This window comes from Sylvia atricapilla, chromosome 15, assembly GCF_009819655.1.
Source record: "Sylvia atricapilla isolate bSylAtr1 chromosome 15, bSylAtr1.pri, whole genome shotgun sequence".
NCBI lineage: Eukaryota > Metazoa > Chordata > Aves > Passeriformes > Sylviidae > Sylvia > Sylvia atricapilla.
The window spans coordinates 3159514-3185548 of record NC_089154.1 but is presented as its reverse complement, the minus strand read 5'-3'; the positions used below and the strand labels follow the sequence as shown (position 1 = coordinate 3185548).

At 53.4% G+C, this 26035-nt stretch overlaps 1 protein-coding gene across 2 annotated transcripts in view; it reads right to left on the bottom strand.

The window, feature by feature from the left end:
• Window positions 1-25036, bottom strand: part of ELFN1 (extracellular leucine rich repeat and fibronectin type III domain containing 1) — a 101818-nt gene extending 76782 nt beyond the window's left edge. The window contains exons 1-2 of one of the 2 annotated variants that reach the window (XM_066329739.1): window positions 24946-25036; window positions 2751-2863 (exon numbers count right to left, since the gene is read on the bottom strand). The gene's annotated coding sequence lies outside the window, so the exon portion shown is untranslated. Of the gene's footprint in view, window positions 1-2750; window positions 2864-21887; window positions 21976-24945 lie in introns of those variants that run through there. The other variant, XM_066329738.1, reaches the window with a different exon arrangement.
• Window positions 25037-26035: the final 999 nt, after the last annotated feature.

Here is a 26035-nt window from a genome sequence, read left to right as displayed (position 1 = left end):
ACCCCAATTTTGCAGGAGGGAGCTGGGCTTGCTGCAGGACAAGAGGATGGGACTGCTGTTGACAGCCCTGCAGTCAACAGCCTCCCCTCCTTCAGGGTAAAAAAAGGGAAATCCAAAGCCTTCTTAAAGACTTCCCTGCGTTTTAGTTCCTTGCTATTTAAAGACGTGTGAGAGCCCAAGAGTTCCAGCCCGGCTGCCTGTGCCTGGATGCTTTGCAAAGTTGTAATCCCCGCTAGTGACATCACGGGCTGTTGCCATGGGGATGTCACAAACTCAGAGCTGTGACTTCATCGCAGCAGAGATGGGCAGCAAGGGAGGCAGTGCTTCCCAGCCACCAGTGCCTCTGGTAATTAGCAAACTGGCATGGAAAATGAGGATGAAACACACAGGATAGGGACATAAAACCATTTTGCAAGTATCATCTATTGGGAAGCATTCCCTCGTGACAAAGCGCCTCCTTAATGTATCCTGAGCTCTTAAATAACCCGCAAAAGGCAGGGAATAAAATAGAAATTATAGTGATTTGTTTTATTGGGCATTTCATTGAGTAATTAAGAGGATAATTATGAGAAGGAACATTAAAAGGCGTTACTCTCAGCCTCCATCCTGCTTTAGAGGAGCATCCTTATATTGAATGTGCAGCATCATCCAACATTGTCCTGTGCCAACGTGGGTTTCCCTGCAGGGAGGAAGGCATGTATGGATGTGGGAAGGGATGGGAAACATCTCCCTCACGGCCTGACAGCATGCCAGAGTTCTCCCAAGAAATGCAGGGTGGGAACAGAGGATTGCAGGGAGCAAACCCAACCTTCATGGTGTCTCCTGGCACATGGTGTCAGGCCTTTGTGCATTGTGGGCACACAGGGGAGGCTAAAGGAAGAACTGGGGAAAGATCAGTGCGGTACCATGTACTGACGGAGCACCACAGCCAAGGCAGAAGTGGCAGAAAGCTGGAAATCCAGCTGAAAACTCAGCACAGTGGTCACCCTGCACCAGGAGGGCAGCTCTCATCCCCTTCTAACACCTATCCCCTTTCTTGTCTCCTCATCTTTGGAAAATACATACAGAACTACCTGTTTAACTAATCCAGATCCAGCTTGGAGCAACATTCCAAGAGCCCTCAGCAGTCACCACTCAATCTAAGCTCCCACTCTAAGAGTGCCGGTATTTCCCAGAGATGAGGAAGCCTTGGTGCTGGCCAAGACATCCATGAAACCATCAGTAAAACAAAGATGTACTCAAGTCTCGAAATCTGCAGCTCCTTTCTGACACATCTCTCTCCACCCCCATGGACCCACCAGCACAGACACACTCCAACAGAAATGTCAGGACATCAGGTCCCGCCACGGGCATGTCACATGCTGGGGACCCCAATGCTCACAATACTGCCACCTCCCAAGAGGCCCTAGGTGAAAGCCAGCCCCAGCAACAGCAATTTGTCCACTTCAAGTCCCCCGTGGTCCCTGCAGGGAGTAAACATGGCAGTAAGGGAAATGCAAACAGGAGTGATGGACACCATGAAGAGAAAGAGCTTTACTAGAAGCAACGGCTCCCACTGGGCAGGCATCTATAAACACTGAGATGACAGATGAGCTAATGCCCATTACTTCCCCAAACCACTTGCACAGGTGGCAAAACAAGCAACCAACCCACTCAGATAAATGAGAAACCCCAACCTGCAACATGGCAGTGCTGACCAGCTGCCAAGATTAAAGTAGCCCTTAGGTCCTCGTTTGCTACAAAACACATATTTAGGAAAGTGTGCTGGAGAAGGCTGGCATGTTTAAAACTGGCCTCTGTGGCTGGAAACCCCTTTTTTCTCCCTAGGGAGATGGATGTGACAGCTATAATCCAGTTGCTATGCTGGATTTCAGGGACAGTGGCTTGTCCATGTTGAGCCCAAAGCATCAGACAACTGTCAGAAAAATCCACGTTCAGGAAGTCACCAACACCCTCCCTTTTCTTGTCCTGGGAAGCACGACTCCCCTCTGTACTCCCCTGCTCAGGGGGAGCAATTTCCATCCTCTTCAAAAGAGAGTAAAACCGGCTTTTTGGCTTCTGGTGCCCCTTCCAGGCACGAGAGCAGCTTGCCGGGAGACTCTGCACAGCCCTAAAACAAGGCTCCTGTTTGAAGTGCATGGATTGAGGCTGGATTAAGAAAACCCAGGAGGAGTGCTTAGCTCTGCTCCTGCTCTAAAAAGGCTGCTCAGCAGCAGCAGCCAACGCAGCTTCATCCTGCTCAGCCCTTCGTGTGATCCCTTCCAAGGGCCGGGCAAGTGGCGATTTCGTATGCGCGGTTCGACGTGATCCAGGAGCAGGGGATGGCAGGGAATGTGCTCAGCTTCCCAAGGCTGCAGGAGCACCCAGAGGGGAGCTGATGCTCCCTGAACAGGGAGCAGGGAATGGCAGGGCCCGTGCTCTGCTTCCCGATGCTGCAGGAGCACCGAGAGCGGAGCTGATCTGGTGCTCACCAAGAGGAGCAGGATCAAAAACCTCCAGCAGCGAAAGAACAGCAAACACAAGACAAAATGCACCATTAACCCCCAGGACAGCCCAAAGAGCCTTGCACTGCTTGGGGCCACAGCAGGTCCCAGGCTGACACTTATCTGTGGCTCGAGACAAGTTTAAAGAATCCCTTCTGAAGTTTCCCTCTTGCAAACACCTTATTTCCCCCCTCTAATCAATGCAAGGAGCAAGCTCAGTGCAACACAAATAGAGAACAGAGGATGAAACAATTTTCCAGCCCATACCTGAAGGTGCATCCTTTTTTTCTCACCAAGCAGCAGGGAGGACGTTGCTGTCTCTCGGTAATTTTCCAACATCCTGTGTTGCAGGTAGATTTATGCACTGATCATAGTTGAAGCTGTTAATAAAAAAGTGCAAAGAAAACGGATTTTACTGTGAAGTGTAGGGCTGCTTTTCTCACAGCTTTGCATTATCATGACTTCCTCCTTTTTTAATCTTTTTTTCTATGATTGACCATGTTTGGGGTTCAAAGCTTTAAAAATAAATCGTGGATCGTCTTTCATCTACTATGCATGAGAGAGTCAGAATCATTACATGGTTTAAATGGATATTTTGGGAGCAACTCTGGACCAAGCAGTTCCTGCTTTAACTGGGAGCCAGAGGGATGAAGCTAATTTGCAAATAATGTTACATGCTGGTTTTGCTTGAACTCAGGGAAAAGCTGCAGTGGCTACTTGTCATTCTTTGTGAGAAATTGAACAGAATGGAAATCAGTTCACTAGTTAAAAAAGATATATATAGATATATATATATATATAATAAAAAGCTGCAGCAGACCAATTTCTCCCGCATCAGGGGAACATCCCAGGACTGCAATTAAGCTGTGGTTCAGCACGAACACTACTGCTGCCTGAGCACTGAGGACAAGCAGACCGGCCGTCCTTTTCCTGGGAGCAGATTTTTAACTCGGTGAGCTGCGAGCTTTTCCGCAGCTCTGCTCCAGCCACTGCTTCCTCAGGCAGTTCAAAAGTCAACTTTCCCCTTCAGCACCACTCAGGCCTTGCCCCAGGAGCAGGGAGCTCTGGATTCTGCAGCACTCCACCTTCACAGGGAATCACCTATCCATGACTTTGTGGCTAATGTACACAAGGGGAAGCAGAGGAGTTAATATAATGTAATTTTCCATGTTTACTGCATTATTACAGTGGTTGAATCTGCTGATTAGTTCCCTTTTTTTTTTTTTGCCATCTCGTCCTAAGTATCCCTTTTATTTTTGCCCTGCTTATCTGCATAGAGTCATTTATTCACACGGCTGCTGTAACAGCAAGCAGGGCCAAAGCTATCATTTCTCCTCCCTTTCACATTTTAATCTTGCAGACCTCAATCTCTCTGATACCACTATTACTTTGTCCATATCTGATCTAACAGGAACCTGCCATTATTTTTTTTTTCCTTTAAAAAGAGAAAACTAATCTGAGCAAAAGATCATGGTGGCTGTGGCACTAATGATCCCTGGCATACCTCCTTGCAGTGAATCCGGTGCTAAAACAGAGGACGCTTGTTTCCCTTCTCTCTACAGAACTGCAGGACTGACCCCTCATGCAAAGGCAGCTCCCACAAATAAACAACATTGCCCCGATCTCCTGGGGGATTCATTTCTCTGCCAAATATCTCAGCAGCTCTTCTTCTTGTCTTATTTATCCAAACAGTGGAAAAACAACTCAAGTGGAGCCACTCTCCAACAACATGACTGTTACTGGTTTATTCAGATTTGCTCCCCTATGAGCTAAGAAAGTCTCTTGCCCCAGTGGTTATTAACTGAAAAGAGAGTGGGGAAATTTCCTGTAATATGAACAATAACTGAAAAAAATGCTCTTCCTTCCCATTCTTTGAAGATCATGGCAAGACATTTTGCCCCCTGGGCTCCCTAATGCTTCCCCGCTCCCAGCTCTGAGCTATCACCCCAACTGGAGACCATCCATCTGCTGAAGCACCAAGCCAAATGCTCTGCACGTGCCAACCACATCAGCCAGAAAGGATTTACTTGGGAGAGGCAAGGAGACAAATTGAGGAATCCCTCTGCTCCCTTCTCCTGCATCCTGACGTTTTTCAAACGGCACGTTTGCTCACTCAGCCTCCTCACTTCATGTCCACAGTCTGCACCCTCAGTGTGATTTGTGCCTAGGCCATGCTCTTCACCTCTGCTTGCAGCCCAGAGACCTCCACGTGCTCCCTCTTCTCCCAGGAATATTATAAATAAATCAGGGGCCGCGTTCAGCTCTTGGTCTGGGATGCAAGCAGGGATGTGGAACTGCTTCAGAGACACATGGCACTGGCAGGGCACAGGGTCTTGCCTGTCCCCTGTCCAGGATTGACACAGATGAGACTTCTGGAAATCAAACTGAGCCCTTCCCCACATCCTCTGCTGAATGGGAGAATCCCTGGCTCACAGAACTCACAGCAGCCTGAGCTGTAGCTCTGCAGGAACCTGACCATTTCTCAGGCTACATCCACCCCAGCGTGTATTGTATTCACTGTTAATGAAAGATTAAATGTTCTAAAGAGCAATATTAATTTAAAAGCTACTAATAATCATCGGCTGTCCCTCACTTCACCTCACAAGCCTGAGAGCTGTAACGAAAGAGCAAATTCCAGCTCAGAGCATCTGTAAGCTGTGATCTGCAGCCCAGCTCTGCAGCTGAAGGTCCCACAGGCATTTTCTGCAAGTAGTGAGGGCCCTCAAAGATCTTCTAATGTGAGCAACCATAAAAAGCCAGAAATGGCAAAAAAGTCACTCTGTTATCCTCATCTTTGAAAGTCAGGAGTAAAACAAGCCTCCCAGCTCTGCAACACTAATCTGACTTCTCTTGTGCCAGTCTGCACCCCTGTGATCATCCCAGGAGCCCAGGTTTGCTCAGGAGCAGTTGCAGCAGTCATTAGATGCTAAACCCATTTTAGTTCCAGGAGAAAGTCTGCATTTCCCAAATGTGTTCCTTGCCCTCCTCCTCCTTGGGAATACGCAGCTCCTTGTAGGAGCAAGTGCCAAAAAAAGTCACAACAGACCCATCCCAAATCAGTTCTCACGGGACAGGACTGTCCTTATGATCACATAACACCCACCCCACCTCCCAAAAGTGGCATTTGGTCCCATCAGAGGTGCTCCATCAGCACCAGGAGCAGGGCCACTTCTGCCCCGGATCCTCCAGCTACTCAGTAGGACAGGCAGAGCAGGAAGCCACCAGCCCCAGCAAGGAATCCGTGTGTCAGAAGGGCACATGTGCAGGTACAAAGCATCCTTTGCACACCAGAAGCTTTCCTGCTGCCTTGGCACATCAGCACTGGTGGTGAATCACATCTCCTTTGTATTTCACTCGGAGGAACAGGGAGAAAGACGTATTTCACAGAAGAGAGTCACAAAGAGGCCCACCTAGGAAAATAGGCTATTTTTGGCACTATAATCCCTTTCCTGTGAAGAAGAGAGGGAGGCCCAAGAGACTGAAGGAGCTGCTGAAACCCATAGAGGAATCTGGTAGCAGAGCCCAGGGCATAATTCAAATATCAGGGACCAACACCCAGGACTAAGATCCACATTTAAAGACTGCAGCAGCCTCAGGACTGAGACCTGTGCTTCACCACCTGCCTGCCCACCAGTCCCACTGTGAGCCACGCCAGTGTGGGATGCTGCAGAGCAAGAAGGTGACAAAGAGCACTCTGTTTGCTTCCACAGACCTTTCCCAATTATGCAAAGACCTGGCTCTTCATTTGAGCACTAATTCTCACTCTCTTTCATCCCCTTTTTTTGCAGCTTTTCCACAAATCCAGAATACATTTGAGCGATCAGCACAATGTTTAGTGAGAAAATCGTATGCTACATTTCCGCTTGGCATGATTTTGAAATGGTTAAGCTGTTAAGCCCTGAAAGGGAAGTTTTAAGAATACCGTGAATAAAAGAAGCCAAAAAAACAAAAATAAACCAACAGCAGCAAAATTAGAGCATGACATAAAGGAACCATTTGGATGGATCCTTTTTTCCAGAGAAATGGTGCATGCTGGTTGCTCCAGTGTCAGGATCTCTGCACTTGTGTAGCACTTGGACCTCCATTACAATGGCAGAGAAATAAATGGGAGGTCATCACTAGCACACGGGAGAGGTAGGAAGTTTTTCTAAGCTGTGATCAAATCCCTCACAAACTTCCCTAAACCATGGCCACATAGTCCCTGAGGCCCCTTTGCCCCACTCTGTCCCAGCAAGGGAGGTGCTGTCAGAGCAGGAAGGGGCTGCTTGACACACAGATAAGGACAGGCAATGGCACAGGGTGGGGACCTAGAAATGCTTCTCCACCCACATTTTCCAGATGAACTCTTCTAAGGAAAAGCAAATCCTGCCTCAGTGTGTGTCTCACACAACACAACCCCGGGGATGCTGGTCTGAGGACAGCAGGTTCTGCCCAGAGGGTTCTGGGGACAGGGAGGACTCCCCACCTGCACCCAAACCAGCTTGATTCCCACAGTGCAGCGACAGCCGTGTGGCCCCTCTGTCCCCTGTGTCACCCCGAGGTCCCTCCTGAGTTATGCCTGGCTTGGCTGCTGTGCACACTGATTTATCACTGATGTGCCATAATGGGCTGAGGGACACAGCTCCAACCACGACCATTTTACACTGATTTTTGTCATAAAATGTGATACAATGCCGGATCAAAAGACCTCCCAGAATCTTTACATGTGACAATGCCCCACTCCAGCTGTGATACAAAGCATTAAGGTAATGACAGTTGCATTCATACCTGCTACTTTTAGGTCCACCCAGCCCAGAGCAGCTGAGAGGAACAAGGGCTCTCTTCCTCCCACTCCAGCCTCCCCTGAGCCACTGTGAAGTGTTTGCTAGTCAAAGAGTTCCTGCAAGAGAGCTCTCTCACCTGGGAGGGCCTGGATCAGAGACATCAGGTCAGGTCATCTACAAAGGTAATGGTGGGAAAAACATCATTCCCAAGCATATTCATGTCTGTGCATATCTGTGCAGAGGTCAGGCGTGCTCTGGGTAAGGGCATGTCCTGTCCAGTTCTGTACCCTGACCCAGCTTCAGCTGGGAGTGATAAAGAAGATGAACAAACAGCCAAACCCAGCCTTTTCCTCCACCCTCTACAACTTCTCCAGCTCAGGTCCTCCCCTGTCTTTCTGAACTGCCAAAGGATCTCACATGAGGTCTGCACAATCGCAGGATGAAACCCATGACCTGTACCCACACATACCTCTGCTCTGCTCCGGCTGGAAGGCAGGAACTTGAGCAGTCAACCCACCACCTATATCCACCCTGGGAGGAGTTCTAAGACTTGTCTAGGCAAAGTCAGCTCCAACCTGAATCACCAGTGGTAAAAGTCCTGCTTCAAAAAAGAAACTGAGCTGCAGAGTCCCAGAGGTCCCTTGTGCCAGCATTTCTGAGCCCCACCTTGTGACCTCCCCTCCTGGTTCACCCTCCTCCACAATCTTGAAACTGCAGCTCCTCTGGAAATCTCTCTGCCTCCACAAGCAGAAACTCTCCTATCTGAAGCACTGACAAAATGCTGGGATTTCATTTGTATTGGAAAAACAAAGCCCCCTCTGCACATGCCCCTTCGCTGACAACAAAGAGCATCTCTGCGGCTGTTGATTACCCCCGAAACACAGCACACACAGGAACAGGCCATGAGACAGGGTACACAGCACATGGTGACCTGCAGAGGACTTGGGCTGAGAAAACAGCACAATGAATGCTTTACTGCAAGTCAAGGGCCAGCACTTCCACAAGGAGGGGAATTTTACTCTGCACTGATTTTTATATCACAAACTGCTTCTATGGTGTGGTCTCAAGGAGCCCTTGCTTCTCCTCACGCTGGGAGGAAGCCTGGCAGCCTCATCCCAGGACACTGCTTACACTCCAGGCAGAGGGAATAATTCCTCTGGATAAGGTGGGTGACAGCACAGTGCTGCTCATGATCAGGGATGCACTCACCTCCCACCAACCACTAGTGCATGTAGGCCCCAAGTTACCATTTATTATTTCAAACTTCCTCCATCCTACTTCCAAGTGACCTAGTGGGATTCATGGGAGGTTCAGTTGTTGTACATAATAACACCTAAACAAGCACACACCTCTTTCTTCCCCCATCTGAAGTGCCATGCAATCAAATGCTAAAATTCTTTAAAGAAATCACTGGACAAAAGTCCCTACTATAGAATAAATGAGCACAGAGCAAAAGTAAGTCAGTGTCTGTGGAGGTGAACCCCTGTCCGTGGGGATTTGGGTGTTTCTCCACACTGGCAGCCTGGTGACTCTCAGTGCAATACACAACTTCAGGACAAAAGATGCTGGTGAAGAAGGGAAACTGGTTTTCCTTCCCTTTTGTTTTATAAGTGCTTCTGCTGGCACTGGCTCCTCGACATGCATTTCCCCATGCCCAGCTGAGCATGTTAACACAGAAGCCCAGACCCAGGCACTGCTGTCTGTGGGCTCCACTGTGGATCAGCTGGATGACGAGGAAAAGGTTTGTTTGCACTGCTGGCATTTGGTGTTTGCAGCATGCCCAGAGCACAGGATGGCCACAGGAGTTGACCTTCACACCGCACACATTCCTGAATGCAAAATCCTCCTACCTGCCCTCTGTGCCATCCCGGGATGGCAGGGCAAGGTCACAGCACCCAGTGAGAGTGTCACACTGCTAAAAGCCACCACAGGCTGAAGCAGCCCTCAGGCTCCACTCCAACACATCAAGTATTCAGTCCTCAGCTACGGAGCTGGGAAACACCAGGAGAGCCTGGAAGACAAGCAGTTGTGTTATCAGGCATTCATCATCGGGAATGAGAGCACACAACTCAACACGAGTGTCCTCCACTGGCTTCAAGGGCACACATGCATTGAAATTCCCAGCAGATTCAGGGCTCTTGTTTGCACTTCCATCACAGCCACGGCCAGAAGCTCTGAAGGCTTTCCAGGCAAACCCAGGAGTTCCACTGGGACTGGCAGCTTTGGTTTGCACCTGTGCAGTGCTTGGTGGAGGCTCCTGGGAGAGAGACAGAGGGATTTTTGCTATTTAATAATTAGAAGAGTGGTTTACGTATTCTAAATGAAAAGGTAGAGGAGATTTTGCTTTTTTTTCCCCCCTTTCATTTATTTCTAAATTGTTGAAATCATCAGAACTTCTTGGCACAATGAACAACTAGGCAGTTGTCATGTTACCTTAGATGTCTCATGGCAGGCAGCTAATCCTGTTGGTCATAAATCATGTCCCTTTCAATCTCCATTATGTAGCCAGAGCAAATTTGTTATGATGCATGTGTCATTACACACCAATGCCTTTCCATTATCATATAACTGGATACCCCCAAGGTTTGTAATTTGCAGTATAATAGTAATTTTTAAAGAACCATTGGTAATCAATAGCTCTCAGCATCACTGTCAGGATCATTTGCAAAACAAATAACAGCACCGATCTCCACCAACTTTACAGGAGGGATATTTAATCCCCATGAACTGCATTATATGATGGATAAGCGAGGAATCCTAGACTATGTATCATGTATTTTCCTTGGATTAAATATCACTTCAATCAATGTTGCTCCCAGCTGTACAATGCCGTCTGTGTTTTCACTGGGTAATGCTGAAGTATTGTTTTACAAATTGACATCAGCTACGTGCTGGGCAACAAAGCCCCAGGGTGGGGTGTGAGGAGGGGGCACGACCAGGGGCAGGGCTGATGAGATGCCCAGGGGAGCAGCCAGCAGCAGCAAGGCTGGGGACACAGGGGGCTGCAGGGACCCACAGACAGGGCACTGCTGCACTGAGGGGCACGGCAGAGGTTTGACCACAACCACTGCTGTGCTGGGGTGAGCACAGATGGCTCTCAGCACTGAGAGACTGAGCAGGGCAGAGGTGATGCTCCCTCCCAGAGTTTGCTCTGCACAGCTCTCTGAAGCACAGAGCTGCCTGGACACCAGGATGCCACAGCCTCTGTGCCCAAATGGAATGAGCAGCAGGAGGAGAGCAGTTCTCAGCCCTCATGTCCATACAGAGCTGGGGTTTAACCAGCTCTAACTACAAAAGTGCTGTGTGGTATCATCTAAGAGGTTCAGCCATTGCCTCACCATCTAACAGGGCAACAAACAGATTTTACCTACTGCTTTTCCTTTTCCTTCAGCACGGACAGGCTGGAATTTGGAAGGCAACTGCATCCCAACCACCCTGCCCTGGCTGTGGTCAGTCTGTCCATCTGCATCCCAGGCCCTGACAACCTTCAGCGCAGCTTTTCCACTTGAGAATGGGGACACGAGCAGCTGATCCAGCTGGACCCTGTGCATGGAGAGCACTCGTAGGGACATCACTGGCCTGTGCCACAGCCCAGGGCTCCCTAATGAACATCTCCCAAGTCAGATTAAACACCACGCCTGTGCTTCAGCAGCCTCACAATCAGCCAGCCCGAGTGACCTGTTGCATGGCCAAGAGTCAGCCAGCACTTGTACCTTTTCTTACAGATGGCTGTCTGAAGCATTAAATCCACATTTAAATTTTCTACTCAGTTCTGCCTCTTCAGAGCTCTCCAGCAGAGCTGTATCTCGCTCCTTGCAGCTGGAGACACCTTTAGCAAAATCTCCAGCTCCTACTGATGTGGAAAAATTCATGCATTTCTCTCCTTGTGTAAGCATGGGTCTGGCATTCACAGCACTCCCCAGAGATAAGCCCCAAATCGCTCATCGCTAAAAACCCCGAAATTTGGTAAGGACAGACAGAGTTGGGATAAAAACCCCCCACCCTTAGACCCTAACAAAACACTTCAACTGCTGGAGATTACAGAATCCTATTTAGTTCTACCAGAAAGCATTTTCCACAGAGGAAACATCATCAACCTGGCTCTAGGAAGCCAGTGACATTAAAAATTTTGGAAGGAAGAAGAAATCCAGCTTAGTTTGGATCATTTTTAGAGACAAATGTGGTTTAGAAATGGGATTAACTGGGGCATCCTGGCAGCCCTTCCTGCTCAGCAGCACCTCAACTGGGCTGTGCACTCCTGCAAGCTCCTGGCTGCCCCAAGGAAAATGCCATTAAAGAAAATACAGCTATTTTTAAAGCCAGAAGGACAAATCCTCCTCCCAGTTACACCAGTGACCTCGTGACTCTCCACAAGGTTGGGCAGGCACAGCTCTGATTTGGGGCTATTTTGAGCATCCTCCAGAGTCACCAGGCACCCAGCAGGCAGAAAGCACCGAGGAGCAGGATAAGGCCCTTGTCTCCAGATACTCAGAGCCAACCTGTTAAGACAGCGATAACTTTCACCAACAAAAGAATAAAATATGAATTCCCTTTTTAAATAAAACACTTGAACCAAGACAACCACTTCTCCCACATGCACATGGGCCTGAGCAGGGCTGGTGCTCACTGCTGCTCCTGCTGCCATCCCCACTCACTCCTCACACATGCACATGCAGTACAAACTCTTTCAGGGCTCTTCTGCAGATGAAATATTTAAATGGTTTATACTTTGCTATCCTGTTTAAATAAGACGGAATCACCATAAACAGACTTGGGCTGATTTGCTCTCTCCACCACCTTTTTTCTCTTCTAATATTCCCTCCCTGCAGTTTCATCAGGCTGATTGAGGAGCTTCATGGGCACAATCCTTGCTGGTAAATGGATGGAGATGCCTGGGATGTCGCAGATATTGCAGAGGGATGAGGAAGCAGTTTGTGCTCTCTTGAGCAAGCACATGGGCTATGGCATGACTGAGGGGATGTCACACATGAAGAGAGATGCAGAGCCTGGACTCTGCAGCCTGTGTTTGACCAGCTGGGATGAACACAACCTGCCCTGCCATCTGACCCAGCCTGTTTGTGCTACCCTTTCCAGGAGCTGCTGCTCCCACCCCAAGGCAGCAGCTGCATTTTGGCTGCTGGTGACACGAGCAAAAGCAGAACCCTGGGCAAGCTGGCAGACAAGACACAGCCAACATGTAATGCTGCCGCTGGTGTGCTGACACACCACCCAAAACCTTCAAGAGCTTCAGGCTTAAAGGAACTTCCCAGCTTGTGTGGTCCAAGGAGGATGTAACCACAACACAGAGGCTTTTCCTCCCAGCTCCCAAGTGTCCCAGGAGGCTGCACACACACACAGGCGTCACCACGAACCCTGATGGACAGTGACTGAGCCAAGCAACCAGTGATTCTACCCAAATTCATCCCATGTCCTCAGGCTGGAGGCCAGGGCACCACTCAGCCGTGCTGCAAGGAGAGAGGGGACACACCCATGGGCAGGGAGGGAAGATCTCTGCCTTCCCTGCAGAAGCCTCGAGATGGAGGATGCTTACAGCTGTGTCTGCATCCATATGCATAAGAGAGCAGGCCCTGATCCAGCACACGCTTACGTCAATCTGCCGTCACCAAGATTTAGGAGAACATTTAAAATTAAACGAAAATTTCCTTGCACTGCAAGACTAAGGACAAAGAAAGCAAGGAAGTCTTGTGGGTGGTGCAGAAGCAGGTGTTGAAGGACCTGGTCCCAGCAAGGCTCTGGTACTGCCACCTCAGATAACCCTGGGCATGTCACTTCACTTCCAGGTTTACCCCCTGAATGCAGCTGCCAGCTCTCTGGATATCATTCTGAGGACAGATCAGGGGCCCTCAGACGGTCACAGAAAACCTGACCAGCTCAGGAGATTATTTCCCATCTGATCCCCAGGTCTGGCTGTGTGCAGGACAGGTTACCTGTAATTCAGCACCTCCAAGGACCCCACCAGCCCCGGCTCCGAGGAGCTGCTTGCAATCTAAACCACAGAAGTAAGCCAGCATTTGCAACAACACTTCAGATTTCACCTGCTGAAAATAAAGACAACAGCATTTCAAAATAAATAGGGAGAAAAAGCAAGATCAATAAGTGACACACACTTAAATCTCAAGCCAGTCTCATTAAAACGAAGTGTGTTATTCTGTTCACCCCTCCAAATAAGAGTTCCAGTGCAAAAGAGTGTGCTGTCCTAAGGGCTGTACAAGCTGATGCTGTTTTATGGCTGTTTTGTTAAGACTGGGCCTGGAATGGACAAAAAATCATAACACAAATCATCCACTCCTTATTGACAGAGAGGGAGAAAAGCCATGCAGAAAGTTTGGGGCTTTTTCTGAAAACCAATGTGGTATTAGAGAACCTACAAGCTAGTTCACAACTGGAAAGGATTTTAATATAGAAGAGGACTTTCCTGCAAAACTGCTGGAGAATCATAGAATCATTTATATTGGAAAATACCTCCAAGATCATCAAGGCCATTAGTGAAGCTCAAGATTAACAAACTGACCCACACAGAAAACCATGAGACAAAGTTCTCTGAACTTGGATGGAGCCATGATGTTCACTTTGCTTGGAAGTATTATGGCTGGACTTTGTCTTTTAGGGTACTTTCCAACCTAAATGACTATATTTTCTAACGAAGCTTTAAAAATCTCATCCCATAGATTTATCTCCCCTATTTATTTTATACATGAAGCAGTTACACAAAGCCCACAGCCTGATTTCTGCTCCTTTGTGAACTGGGACAGTGAAACGTGTTGACTTTTTGGAGTTTTCCCCTTACTCCTCTGTGGCAGATGTTCTCCAGAAGCAGTTCCATTATTCCTGAGGCCAGCCTTCAGCATTTCCACGGACGATGTAAAAAAGGAGCCAGGACAGGTGAGCAACACCAGAGGGGCTCAGCGAGGTGTGAATCCCCATCCAGCCCGTGTGCACCCCTCACTTCCAGCCCCACTGCCTGCCAGGAGGGCTGGGCAGAGGCAGAGCTGCTCTCCATCCCCCCTCAGTGTCCTGCTCTCCTGCCAAAGCACAGCCTGTCCCCAGCACGGGCCACGTCCCTGCAGCCCCTACGGACCAAGGCTCAAACCCGGGCAGTGTGGAAGTTCAGTGGTGCCAGAAAACACAAGAGACTGACATGAACACCCAGATTTTAAACACCAAGAGATTTCCAGCAGCTCTCCATCCCCCCGGGGCCGCACACCAGACTTTGCGATTCACTGCTCAGCACCACCTTCCCCAGGAGACGGCGGCTGGAAGTGTCATTGCAGCAGTGCCTTGCCCAGCCCAGGAGTCAATCAGCTCGGCGCCACCAGCAGTCCCACCCCTCATCCCACTGCTCCCGATGGATGCCGTGTCTGTCACACTCCTGAGGTCTGCCCACATCAGCCTTTGTACCTGCTTCACCCTGAGCAGACCACCACGAGGGTTACAGGGTTTGCTTTCCAGCCCCATCCTTTGGCAGGAGTAAAGCAGAAACAGGTATTTTTACACTGCAAAGCAGATGCTCCATGCCTTTTTCTAATCATTGCCTTTTTTGCATTGCTTTAACAAATCTACCCCTTTTATTTGGGGCGGGGGGAGGGTGGGCAGTGAGAGCTCAGAAGGGTGAGTAGGAAGTGCCCCCACAGTGCTGCTCCACACACCCCTGCTTTTACTCCAGGCCAGGCACAATTTTTTCAGCACATGGATGAAAAAACACCTACTTCAACTTCTCCAGTGTCCCAGGCCTTTTCCTGGTAACCAGACTGACCAAGTGTTTAGCCTGGAGAGGCAAGGGTTAATTAACAATGTCACAAGATGAGCCCCTGGGCCACATAACCCCCATCTCCTGCTTGGTGAACCACCAGCACTATAGGAACCAGCACTGAGCTGAAGTTAAGACATTTATCCTTTGACAATACTCCCTTGCAACAACTTTATTTTGATGATAGGGGATGATTAATGCTCACAGCCACTGTCATTTCCTTTGATAGATTTTTGGGGCCGTGGAGTGACATTTGCTCAATGCACCATTCCTGAAAAGCTGCACTCGTCGTAGCGTGGAGGAGAGGGCTGCTCCATGCACCAGCCATCAGTAACCTGCCTGTGCCAGCTGCAGGTGGCCAGGAGAGACCCTGTGAGGAACTGGGGGTGCCTACAGAAAGCCTTGACTGGTAAAGGCTGTGGGGTGAGAGAAGGGTGTGTTAAACAGCCAGCACGGCAAGAAATGGTGAGTCTGTCTTTCTCAGTAGAAAGAAAAGAGATTGTTGGTTGCAAACACCACAGCCAAGAGCAGCAGCAGACTTTGCTGTTTTGCCACAAACACGCTGGAAGATCAGATCCTGAGAGAAACTCTCTGGGGCTAAGTCACAGCCACAGCAAGTTCTCACAACTGCTCTTGAAGGCAAAACACATCCAAAAAATCGGACTGACCGATCAGTAAAACATGACAGACAAATGTCCCAACCCAACTTGGAAACCTTAACCTGTGCTCCTCTGAGTTCCCCCCACCTGTAACATGAGGACAAGAATCATTTCCCTCACCCGGCTGCTGCAAGGTTCTCCCAATCAATCAGCTCATTAATTCATGCAAAGCATTAGACAGGCAGCAGATGGATGGCTTTGCACAATAGTGTTTTCTACAGTGAAATATTTCTACTTAATTCTCCACCAGCAGCTGCCTGCCCACTCTCATCACACCAGCCTGGAGCGGGCCAGGCTCACACAGGGCCAGAGCAGCGGAGTCTCCTCCGGATCCAAACAGCACCCGGTGCCACACGGAATTCCCTGGCTGGAATTCCACACCCTTTCCACAAGGCTTCTTAACAGACTTGATTTCCCTCATATTTAAAAGCTGTCTCGGGAGCGTAATGATTTTAAATTCACTCCGTGCCGCAGTCAATCAATGGAGCGGCGGCGGCTGCCGGAGCCTGGCGAGCAGGCGGTGATGAATGGGGCTTTGGAGGCTGCACCGCTCGCCTCCGAGCGACAGCAGAGCGTGGGCAGAGGGTGGGGAACAGAACCAAAGCCAGGAACAAAAAATCAAAAGGAAGAATTGGGGCGAGGGGTAGAAAAGCCCAAACTGCTCTCTGCGAAGTTGGGACAAGTGTCGGTCTGGAAGGCGGCGCCTGGAGGGAGCAGTTTTGGAGTGTCTTGGTGTCCCTGATCAGTTACCATCCTATAACTTGAATGAACCAGGTAACACATTTGTGTCGAGAGAGTGCTAACCCCAAGCCTGGCTTGTGGCCCTGGCACCGGCAGCCACATGTGCCAGTGACCCAGCTCTGCTTTCCAGGAGCTGCCAAAGAACAAATGCCCGAGAGCAGCTCTGGGAGCACATCTTCCCTGCGGACAGAGCAGTGAAGGGCACAGGAGCAGAGGTGTTGGCCCTCAACCCTCCTCGTGCAGAAGCAGGCAGACAAGCCCCACGGGGTGACACACAGCTCCCTGTGCCTCGCCATCCCTGTGCAGAGCCAGGTGCTGGGAGCAGCAGCCCCGTGTGTCGCACTCGCCCCGGAGGGACAGGGAGCACCCATCCCTGCAAGTACCATGAGTTTCCAGAGAGGAAAAAAATCAAATAACCCCGTCTGGGGGAGCCTAAAGGGCCTAATCCTGCCTCAGCATGCTGCAGATCGCCCTGCTCTACGGAGAACAGATGCTGCTCAGCATTCAAAAGGAGCAGCTTCAGATCTGGGCTCTTTTTCTCGCTCTTCCTCCTATTACGGGGTCAGGTCAGTGCTGTGCAGCCTGTCAGCATAAAAAAAAATATTGAAAAAAACATAATACAGAAAACTGGTATTCCCAAAGAAGCTGCAGCTTGTGGCATGAGCATCGCAGCTGAGTGTTACGAGTCTCACAAAGCAGAGAGGGGAAAGAGTCAAAAATGAAACTCACCACACCAGCAAAATAAAAATATGACGCAGTAAATTAATGATGTTGCTCCAATTTGAGAAAACACTAATTAAGAATGAGTAATTGAATTAATGCATTATTTAGAAACCCCAGCAAATCCTGAGTGGGAATATAAATACATTAGAGGGTTCTTTTGACATCAAGTCTCTCTCATACCTCACGACCTGCAATTTATCTTAATGTCACCAGAATCTCCAGATTTATTTATGCCCTTGCCATTGACCACTGCTTTACATTGATCCCACATATCAATATCCTCTCCCCTCAATTCCACACACTCAAGTGCTCCATATGGGGTGGTGATGACCATTTGATAAGTCATAAGTAAGTGTAATTAATTAGCTCAGCTCATCAACCACTTCGCCTCCCAATGCCCTGCAGCCACAGATCTGGGTCTAATTTGTTTAGAGCCTAGAAAAACATCAAATACCTCATTAGAAATTAAATCCGTCTCCTAGAAATACTTTTTTTTCTACAGCTTCAAGTGTCGGTTTGCTCCATGTTACCCTGGGAAAGGCCCTGCACAAGCAGGATCTAAACCCAGCCCAGAACAGGTCAAGAAACCGATATCATCACGTCGTGAAAACAGAAAAAAACAGTATCTCAGGAAAAAGGAGGAGGGAAAGCCAGCCCCTCAAAGGTATCACAGCAGATGTTTGTACCTGTGAAAGGTCCTGAGATCGTGCATTGGCAGCTGGGATGGTTTAGGAGTGCTTTGGGTATTTAGCAAGAAGCTTTACAAGTATTATTCTTCCCTCATTTTGAGCCCTCCACTGCAAGGCTTAGGGTTCTTACTACCATTTCTAGGAAGAGATACAAATACAACAAAAAGAAATCCAGTGAAATTGTTTAGAACTGTTAAAGACACTTTTCAGGAAAGCAGCAGGACAAAACAATGCAGGTAAATCCAAGTTCACATACGTACATCTAGCTCTGGGAAAGGGAAAGAAGCAGCACTAAAGTGCCTTGTGTTAGGTATGAGCATACACTGTAGCAAAACATGCATGCTGTTTATAAAACGTATTGGAAGACTTTTCCCTAAAAGATGCCATAGGGAGTATAAAATTTTATGATCTCTGCCTGTCCATTTCACAAAGATATACACAAACAAGTAGCCAAATCTGCCTGCAGTTTAACTCCATTAAATCCAATGAATGAGTTTGGCCCACGAAAACTCTGCACTTACTGTAATAAAGTTAAAAGCTGATAGGAGCTGATACAGTAGAACACATACATTTCCATACACTTATTCCTGCAGATTTAAAAATACGAATGAGCTTCAGAGATTGCCCTTGTCCAGCTCATAAAGAAATGCTGAAATAGGAAAGAAAAAAAAACCCAGATCTTGGAGATTTTCCCAATGATTCCCTTTAAGCACAAAGGAGAGAGGGGTAGGGGAAGCCAGCAGAGTTGTGGTCATTTGGCTTTTCTGAGAGCCCTGAACACATATGATGTGTGTGTTAGAACAAACCCCTGATGGCTTGGTCCCTAAAGAGGCAGGACCCCACCCAGCAGGCAGAGGTCACAGCTCTGGGACCCCACTTCTCCCTCATCAGTCCCCAGAGAGGACAAGGAGCTCTCAGGGCACAGATGTGGGATGCTCTGCTCCCTGAGGGAGCTGTCCACACTTCCATTAGCAGAGGGCTTTCCTCATAAGCAGTTGTCCTACAGCCACTGGGCCATCTTTAACTGTACCTCGAACCTCACACTGCACAGGGGACCACACCAGGCAGTGCAGAGACCAAGCCCAAACAGCAGATTTAAGCCTGCCCTGACTGATAGGTGTTTTGAGGTTGTTTCTTGAGGTGTTTTTTTTTAAACACACGCAGCTTTCTCAGGGGCTGCTGCTGTAACCTCATCAACTCCCATCTCCACCTCCCCAGCTCCCTGCTCTGTTCCCCCAGCTTCCTTACCCAGGCTCATAAACGCCCTGCACCCTCAGTCCACCTCCCCCAGACCCTCCTGCCCCAGCTCCTCATGCTGCACGGAGGCTCCAGGTCCCCCTCACCCGGAGCTAACTCTCACAACTCCTTTTTTGGGATTTATTGTTATTTGCTCCTATTACAGGGATGTCTCAGGGACCGAGATAAGCCTTGTGCTGGGTACATACACTCCCCACAACAGCAGCCAAATATCACTATACAAATCATTTCATGCTCTTTGTCCTCTTTTTCCCCACTCAGTAGACATGGGACCAAGGCTCAGGGTCTACAGTCCCTTCACCCCAAGGTCCTCACAGACCTACTGCCTCCCTCCTTATCCACAGTTTGGGCACTGTATGACCCCATAGCTGTCCCATCGAGCTCCACACAGCTCCTCCCCTCCCCACCAGCCTCATCTGGGCCCAGTTCATTGCTGGCCATCAGATCTCCATCTCCTCACCCCCAGATACTACCCCCAGTACTGTCCTGACATCGGGCTCACTCCAACCCTCCCCAAGCCCTAGGTTTGCAACACCAAGAAAATCCAGCAGCTGCACAAAAATCATGCCAAGCACCACTTCAGGCTGTGTTCCTTTCTCAAAGCTCCTTTACAGCCTCCACAGCAGCTTCCCATCTCCTCAACCCTGCACCTCACAGCCTTGCTGGTGACCCCACAGCTGCCTCCCCACTGCCCAGAGCAGCACAGCTTACCTGCAGCAAGCCCCCAGCCCCACATCCTCTCCTCCTCAGGCTCCTCACTGCCCTGCAGCAGCTTCTTCACAAGTCCCTCTGCTCCACCAGACTTCCCAGTGCCCTTTGCTGAAAAAACCACCTAAGCCCAGGCTTTTGCTTCACCTGGAGCTAACACCAATTCACAGCAAGTGCTGGCAGCTAGGATGCTGCAGGCAATGCTGTGCTGCTGTGGCTTTTCTCAGCATGAAATCCTGGCCCTGGAGCAGCCAGCAGCGAGGAACACCCTGACCAGCATGGCTGGGAATGCTCCTGGTGTTGCTGTGTCCTTCTGGAACACAAGGCTTCACTGACATAACCCACTCACTTACCCCCAGCACATATGTGGGGAAATAAGTGTTGGAAAAAATTGCCCAAGGATGGGGCTGAGACTTGACAAACAGATGGGACAGCTCTGGGCTCTCCAGGGCATAGACCTCGTGTCCTGTCCCCATCACAGTTCCTCCAACCTCAGCGTTACATCCAGTGCTCAGCTCATAAACCTCAGAAGCACTGACCACGTCCTTCTGTTTGCATGCATCGAGCACTCCTGTGTTTAGCATCCAACGGGAGAACTGGAATACGTAATCCGCAGCTCCCAGTAACAAGCCTTGCACCTAAAACAAGCCAAAAGGCTGACCTTTCAGAGTTAAGCATCCTGGTGAGAGGTTAGATCTTGTGTTTTCTGATCATCAAACAGGGAAGCGTTAGCCAGACAGGGAGAACAAGCTCTTATCTAGACCTGATTTCTCTCCCCTCCAGGGGATCCTGTAGGATATTTCAGTTTTCTCTCGCTCGCTGTATGATTCTTCCCTCCCCCAGTAGCTCGAAATCAGCCAAATTCACAATCTAATCTGGCCAGGAGTCAAAGAGGAGAAAAATCAAGTCCTAATGCAGTGACTACTTTGAATGGGGAACCGAAGCCAATCAGAAAGGCATTATTGATCCCTGCTCGGAGCACCTCGGTCAGGGAGGGGGAAGCCGCGGGCAGCCGCAGAGCTGCCCACCGCAGCCAGCCAGGGCTGCCCTGCCAGGCCTGCAGCGTCCCCAGCACAGCTCCCAGAGCCCGTCCGGGCTCAGAGCCGGCCCCGTCCGGCCCGGGGAGAGCATCCAGCACCCCCGTGCTGCCCCTGGCCAGCACCAGCCCACGGCCAGCACCAGCCCATGGACAGCACCAGCCCCTGGACAGCACCAGCCCATGGACAGCACCAGCCCGTGTGTGTGCGAGCGTGACCCGTGTGCTGCCTGCAGCGCTGTGTTTGTGTGCAAACATTTCCAGTGTGCACCGCCTCGGCGTGGGCCCGTCTGCGGGAACCCAGGCTGCTCCACGGGACGGGAGCTGTGCGCTCCGTGGCTACGCGCATTCCAGCGGCAGCTGTTAGTGCGGGGCAGCTCCGCGGGAGGAGAGCCAAGGGCAGGGCAGGGCAGGGGGCCGTGTGTGTAGGGGCACTGTGCCGCACAGCGCCCGCAGCAAGCACGGACAAGCAGCGGGAGGCTCAGGGCGGACAGCGGGGCAGAGGAGACCGAGGATGGGGAGCAGCCGGACAAGGCTGAGCTCAGCCCTGGGCACCCCCGAGTGCGATCCCAGTGAGCCGGCCCGCGTCAGGGCTCCTCTGCCTTATGTAACCACGGCAGGGACGGAGCGCCGAAGGGGGATGGAGAGAGTGGGGAGAGGAGCTCCCCACTGAGCCCCGAAAGCAAAGGGGCCGCGGCAGAGGCTGGATCCCCCCGGCAATGTAACTCCAGACGCCCGGCCGAGCGGCGTTGTCCCCGGGCAGGCTGGCCCGGCTCGGGGCTGCCCGGTGCGGAGCAGGTCCAGCCGCCGGGGCCGGTCCCCGCCGGGAGCTGCCGCCGGGCTCAGCCGGCGGACTCGGGCCGGCAGTACCGGGGGAGGAAAGGAGTCCTGGGAAGTTTAGGGACTCCACATTTTGCAAGGAGTCAGGAGGAAAACAGGCTCCCTTAAAAAAATCCCCCAAGCCCATGCAGGGTCCCGGTAGCTCCTGTCCCCCTTTGGCTGTGCCCCCCAACCTGCCATCCCGGGCACCGCGGGGCCGTGCGGCAGGGCACCCCCTTACCTGCCGGCGTCACGTCTGCTGCTGCCTGCCCTGCTCCGGCTCTTCCTCCTCCTCTCCTTCCTCCTCCTCTCTCCCTCTCCCTGCTGCTTGGGGCTCTTTATGGAGATTCATTCATTCATGCCTTCCCATCGGTCCCTCAGCCTTTCCCTGCCTCCCGGAGGCAGAGCGTGTGACGCCTCGCCCCTTTCCAGCCACTTTCTGTTGTCACAGAGCGGCGCTGCCCCAGCCCGGAGCGGCGGCCGGGCTGGGACACGCGTGGGCAGCGCCGGGCCGGGGGAGCGTCCCCCAGCGCGGGGCGAGGGGCGTGGGCGGGCGTGGGCACGGCACCGACCCGCCCTGGGGCTACAGAACGCCTCTGGCACCCGCACAGGGGCGGCGGCTCGGCCCCGGGGCTTTCCGCTCTGCCCTCCGCTTTCCCCATCCGCACACGCCGAGCCGCTGCCCAGCGCCGCTGCCTCGCACCGAGCAGCGCCTCTGCGGAGAGGGCACGGCTGGGCCCGCACCCCCGGCCGCTCCCCGGGCAACCCTCGCCCTTTTATTTTCCCCTCTCTGCTCGCCTCTCCATCCTATTCCAGCTCGTCTTTCCTCCCCCTCTCCCGCTGCCTCCGCACCCGCGCCAGGAGCGCATCCCGCTCCGCCGAGCGCTGCCCCGTCCCCGCCGCTGACAAAAGCGCTGACTCAAGCTCGGAGCGGGGCTCCGTGAGGCGCCAGGGCTCCCCGGCCACCCGGCCGCTCCTGTGGGCTTCCCACCCCACCTTCCCCACCCCGAGGGCCGCTCGCTCCTCCAGGTCATCGGGCAAACTTCATCTCTGCTCCAGCCTTCCCCAGGACGGGGGTCCCCATCCCGGGGCGCTGGGGACACGCTCCCGGTCCCTACCGACAGACAGACCCCGCTGGCCACTGCCCCCCGCTGCCGTGGCAAAGCCGGAGGGGCTGGGGCAGTGTGGGGGCCCTGCACGGTGTCGAGGCAGCACGGCGGGAGGGGCTGGCGGGGGATTTTAGGTGCTATATTCGAGCGGATTGCCTCGTCTCTGCGAAGGCATGGGGTTATTCTTTCCAGGCAGGCAGGGCGGAAAAGACATGCTTTTTAAAGACACCGTCGGAAATACGAAGAGCAGCTCCGGGGCTCTGGCACTTGCCACAGCATTCGGAGCGATAAACCCTTCACTTGGGGCGAAACCCCTTAAAAACCCTCCCAGGAGCGCCCCGCCCGCTCCCGTTGAGCCGCGCCGTCCCCGCCGCCGGTGCCACCCCTTTTTCATCGGTGCCATCAATTTCTATTAACGATCGCTTTATTCACCGCTGCAAACTTCTAAATATTTAATCCAGCGCGAACCGGCGGCGGAACGCGCGAAGCTGACGGGAGGAGGCGAATCCCCGGCCGGGGAGGCGGGAGCGGCGGCTGTGCCCCGGGGGAGAGCCTGGTGATGGCAGTCCCCCCGTCCCCCGCCTCCGTGGGGCTTCCCCGGGGCTGCAAATCACAGCCCAGACGTGGGCAGGTCCGCCGGTCCCCCGGGCTGCCCGAGCCAGGGATGAGCGGAGGTGCGGAGGATTCTGTCCAGGGAGAGCTGGAGGAGGAAAGGCTGCGGGGGGACCACCGGGCATCTCCCCAGCACCGGGCGCGGCTCCCGTCGGGTCCCGCCGGGCACGGGACGAGCCGCCACGCTCCACACGGAGCGGGACGAGCACTGGGAACCGCCGGGGCTTTGGGCTGGTTTCAGCCTCCACCTCCCTGGCATCCCCGGGTTCCACGCACCGCCCCGAGGACCCCCAGACCCGGCCGAGCCTCATTTCAAACGCAACCAAGAAAATTCTTTGGCAACTCCGCCGCGCCGACGGGCGAGTGCCCGCTCCGCCCGGCGGTACCCCAGTCCGACGGGCGAGTTTGCCGGTGCTTCGTGCTCTGCCTGTATTCAGGAACCGAGGCGGAACTTTACGGCAACATCTGTCATAATTAAAACTGCAACACACCCTCCGGGAAGGAACACGTTCCCGCGTCGTCGTGTGTCCGTACCACCACCACTCCACCCCCCTCACCGCCGCCCTTTTCTATAAAAAACAAACCCAAAACAAAAACCAACCAAAAATCAAACCTACCAAGCGCAAGAGGCTCAAACTCTCGGGCGGGCACCTGCCCCCCGCCTCCCCCGAGCCATCACTGACAGCACCCGGCGAGGTCCCGGGCACCGTCCCCCTCCCCGGAGCACGGACACCACCCCCCCGCCCTCCTCCACTAATTTTCTTTAATTAAAGCTCAATGTGCGGCGCGTTTGGCGAGGACAGAAATAGCCGCTGAAGGAGCGCGTGTGGGGGGAGGCAGGTCCCAACTGCCGGCGTGGGAATGCAGAAGGGATTGGGGGGCGGGGGGAGCAGAGCCGGAGAGCGGCTCTGCCACAGCACCCACCCCAAGGCTCGCAGCCTCCAGGGTTATTTGGGGTGAGGGCGACGGTCTCCCCTGTCCGAGCGCTCCGACCCGGACGGAAGACCCCTGCCCCCGGGGCGATGCTTCTGCCCGCGGCTCCGGCTCTTCCCCCGGAGCACCGGAGCTTCCCGCAGGCAACAGTTGCAGGGGCTCCCGCGGGGGATGCTCCGGCTCGGGCGCGCCCCGCCGGCGGAGGGAGACCCCCAAGTGGGGATCCCCCATGGGCGGGGGAGGGAACACGGCCCGAGCGGCCGGAGGGGTTCCCGGCTCCGTGGCCCCGGCCCGGCCGTGGGGAGCCGCTCCGGTCCCGACCTCCCGCTCGCACGGGGGCTGAGGGCAGCGAGAGCAGCCCCGGCCGAGTCCGGGGACTCCCCGCCCGCGGAGGACAGGGCGCCCCTCTCCCCGCGCCGCCGGCCCCGCGGTCCCCTCCCGCCGGAGCCCCATCCTGGGCTGCAGCCGCCAAAAGTTTGGCCGCACGGAACGGCCGCCGGGGGCTGCGCGGGGCTGGCGGGCAGCGCGGGGCGCCGCGGCGGGGCGACAGCGGGCGCGGGGCCGGAGCGGGGGGCTCCGCTCGGGGTCGGGGGCGGCGGGGGGGGGACCCGGGCAGGCTGCAGCGGGGGATGCGGGCGCACCTACCTGCTCCGGAGGCGGCTCCCGGCGCTCGGCGGCGCGCCCGGCCCCGAAGCGCGGTGATGGGCGGCGGACGCACCCGCGGCTGCGGCTCCCCGCGCCCTTCCGAGCGGGCGGGCCGGGGGCAGGAGGCGGGCAGGGAAACGCAGCCGGAGCCGAGCAAATCCCAGCGCTGGAGCCCGGCCTCCGAGAAGAGAAGGGCTGCAGCTCCTCACTGCGTCAGGCGGAGAGCCCTGCCCGTGCAGGCGGCGCCGGGCAGCGCTGCCAGGCCCGGGGGGCTCCACCGGCACGGCTCGGCACGGCTCGGCTCGACGCGGCTCGGCCGGCACGGGATGGGCACGGCGCGGTTCTGCTCGCCGCGGGCCGGCTGGAGGGTGCCATGGGGCACGGCACGGTTCGGCTCGGTACGGCCTAGCACGGTCCGGCACGGCCGCCTCGGCTCGGCACCGGCTCGGCTCGGCTCGGCACGGCACGGTTCGGTAGAGCTCTCCGGGGCTCGGTGACAGCCCCGAGCGATGAACGGCTCGGCCAGCAGAGTGGAGCTGGCACCGGGGGGCTGTGTGTGGGTGACACTCGGTGGGACACAGGGTGTGTGACACTGGGGCACTGGGTGTATGACACCGCGCGGCACCGTGTGTACACCGCACTGTATTTGTGACACTTGCATGTGTGTGACACTGCCTGTGTGTGTGACACCTTGGCAGAGTGGGGTTGTGAGTGTGCAGGGCTCGCGAAGGTGTGAGTGTCCGTGTCGGGGACATCTGCCTTTGTGTGTGTGTGCCGCTGTGTCTGTTGTATGTGTGTGGTGACACCCTGAGGGGGTGCAGGGATGATGGTGTTGGGGTCTGGGTGTTGGGGTGTGTCTGTGCAGCAGGAGGGTGCAGAGTCCGGGCTGTGTCTGTGTGTCTGTATTTACACACACGGGGCTGTGTCTCTGTGAGCCTGTGTGACCATCTCTGCGTGTCCCCATATGTGCATGACAGCCACCCCACCCCTCACGCCAAATGTGAACCTCCGTGGGCCAAACTGACCCCAGCTGGGCAGCGCCAGGTGCTGCTGGGAGCACAAGGACTGGCACTAGCGGTGACACTGGTGG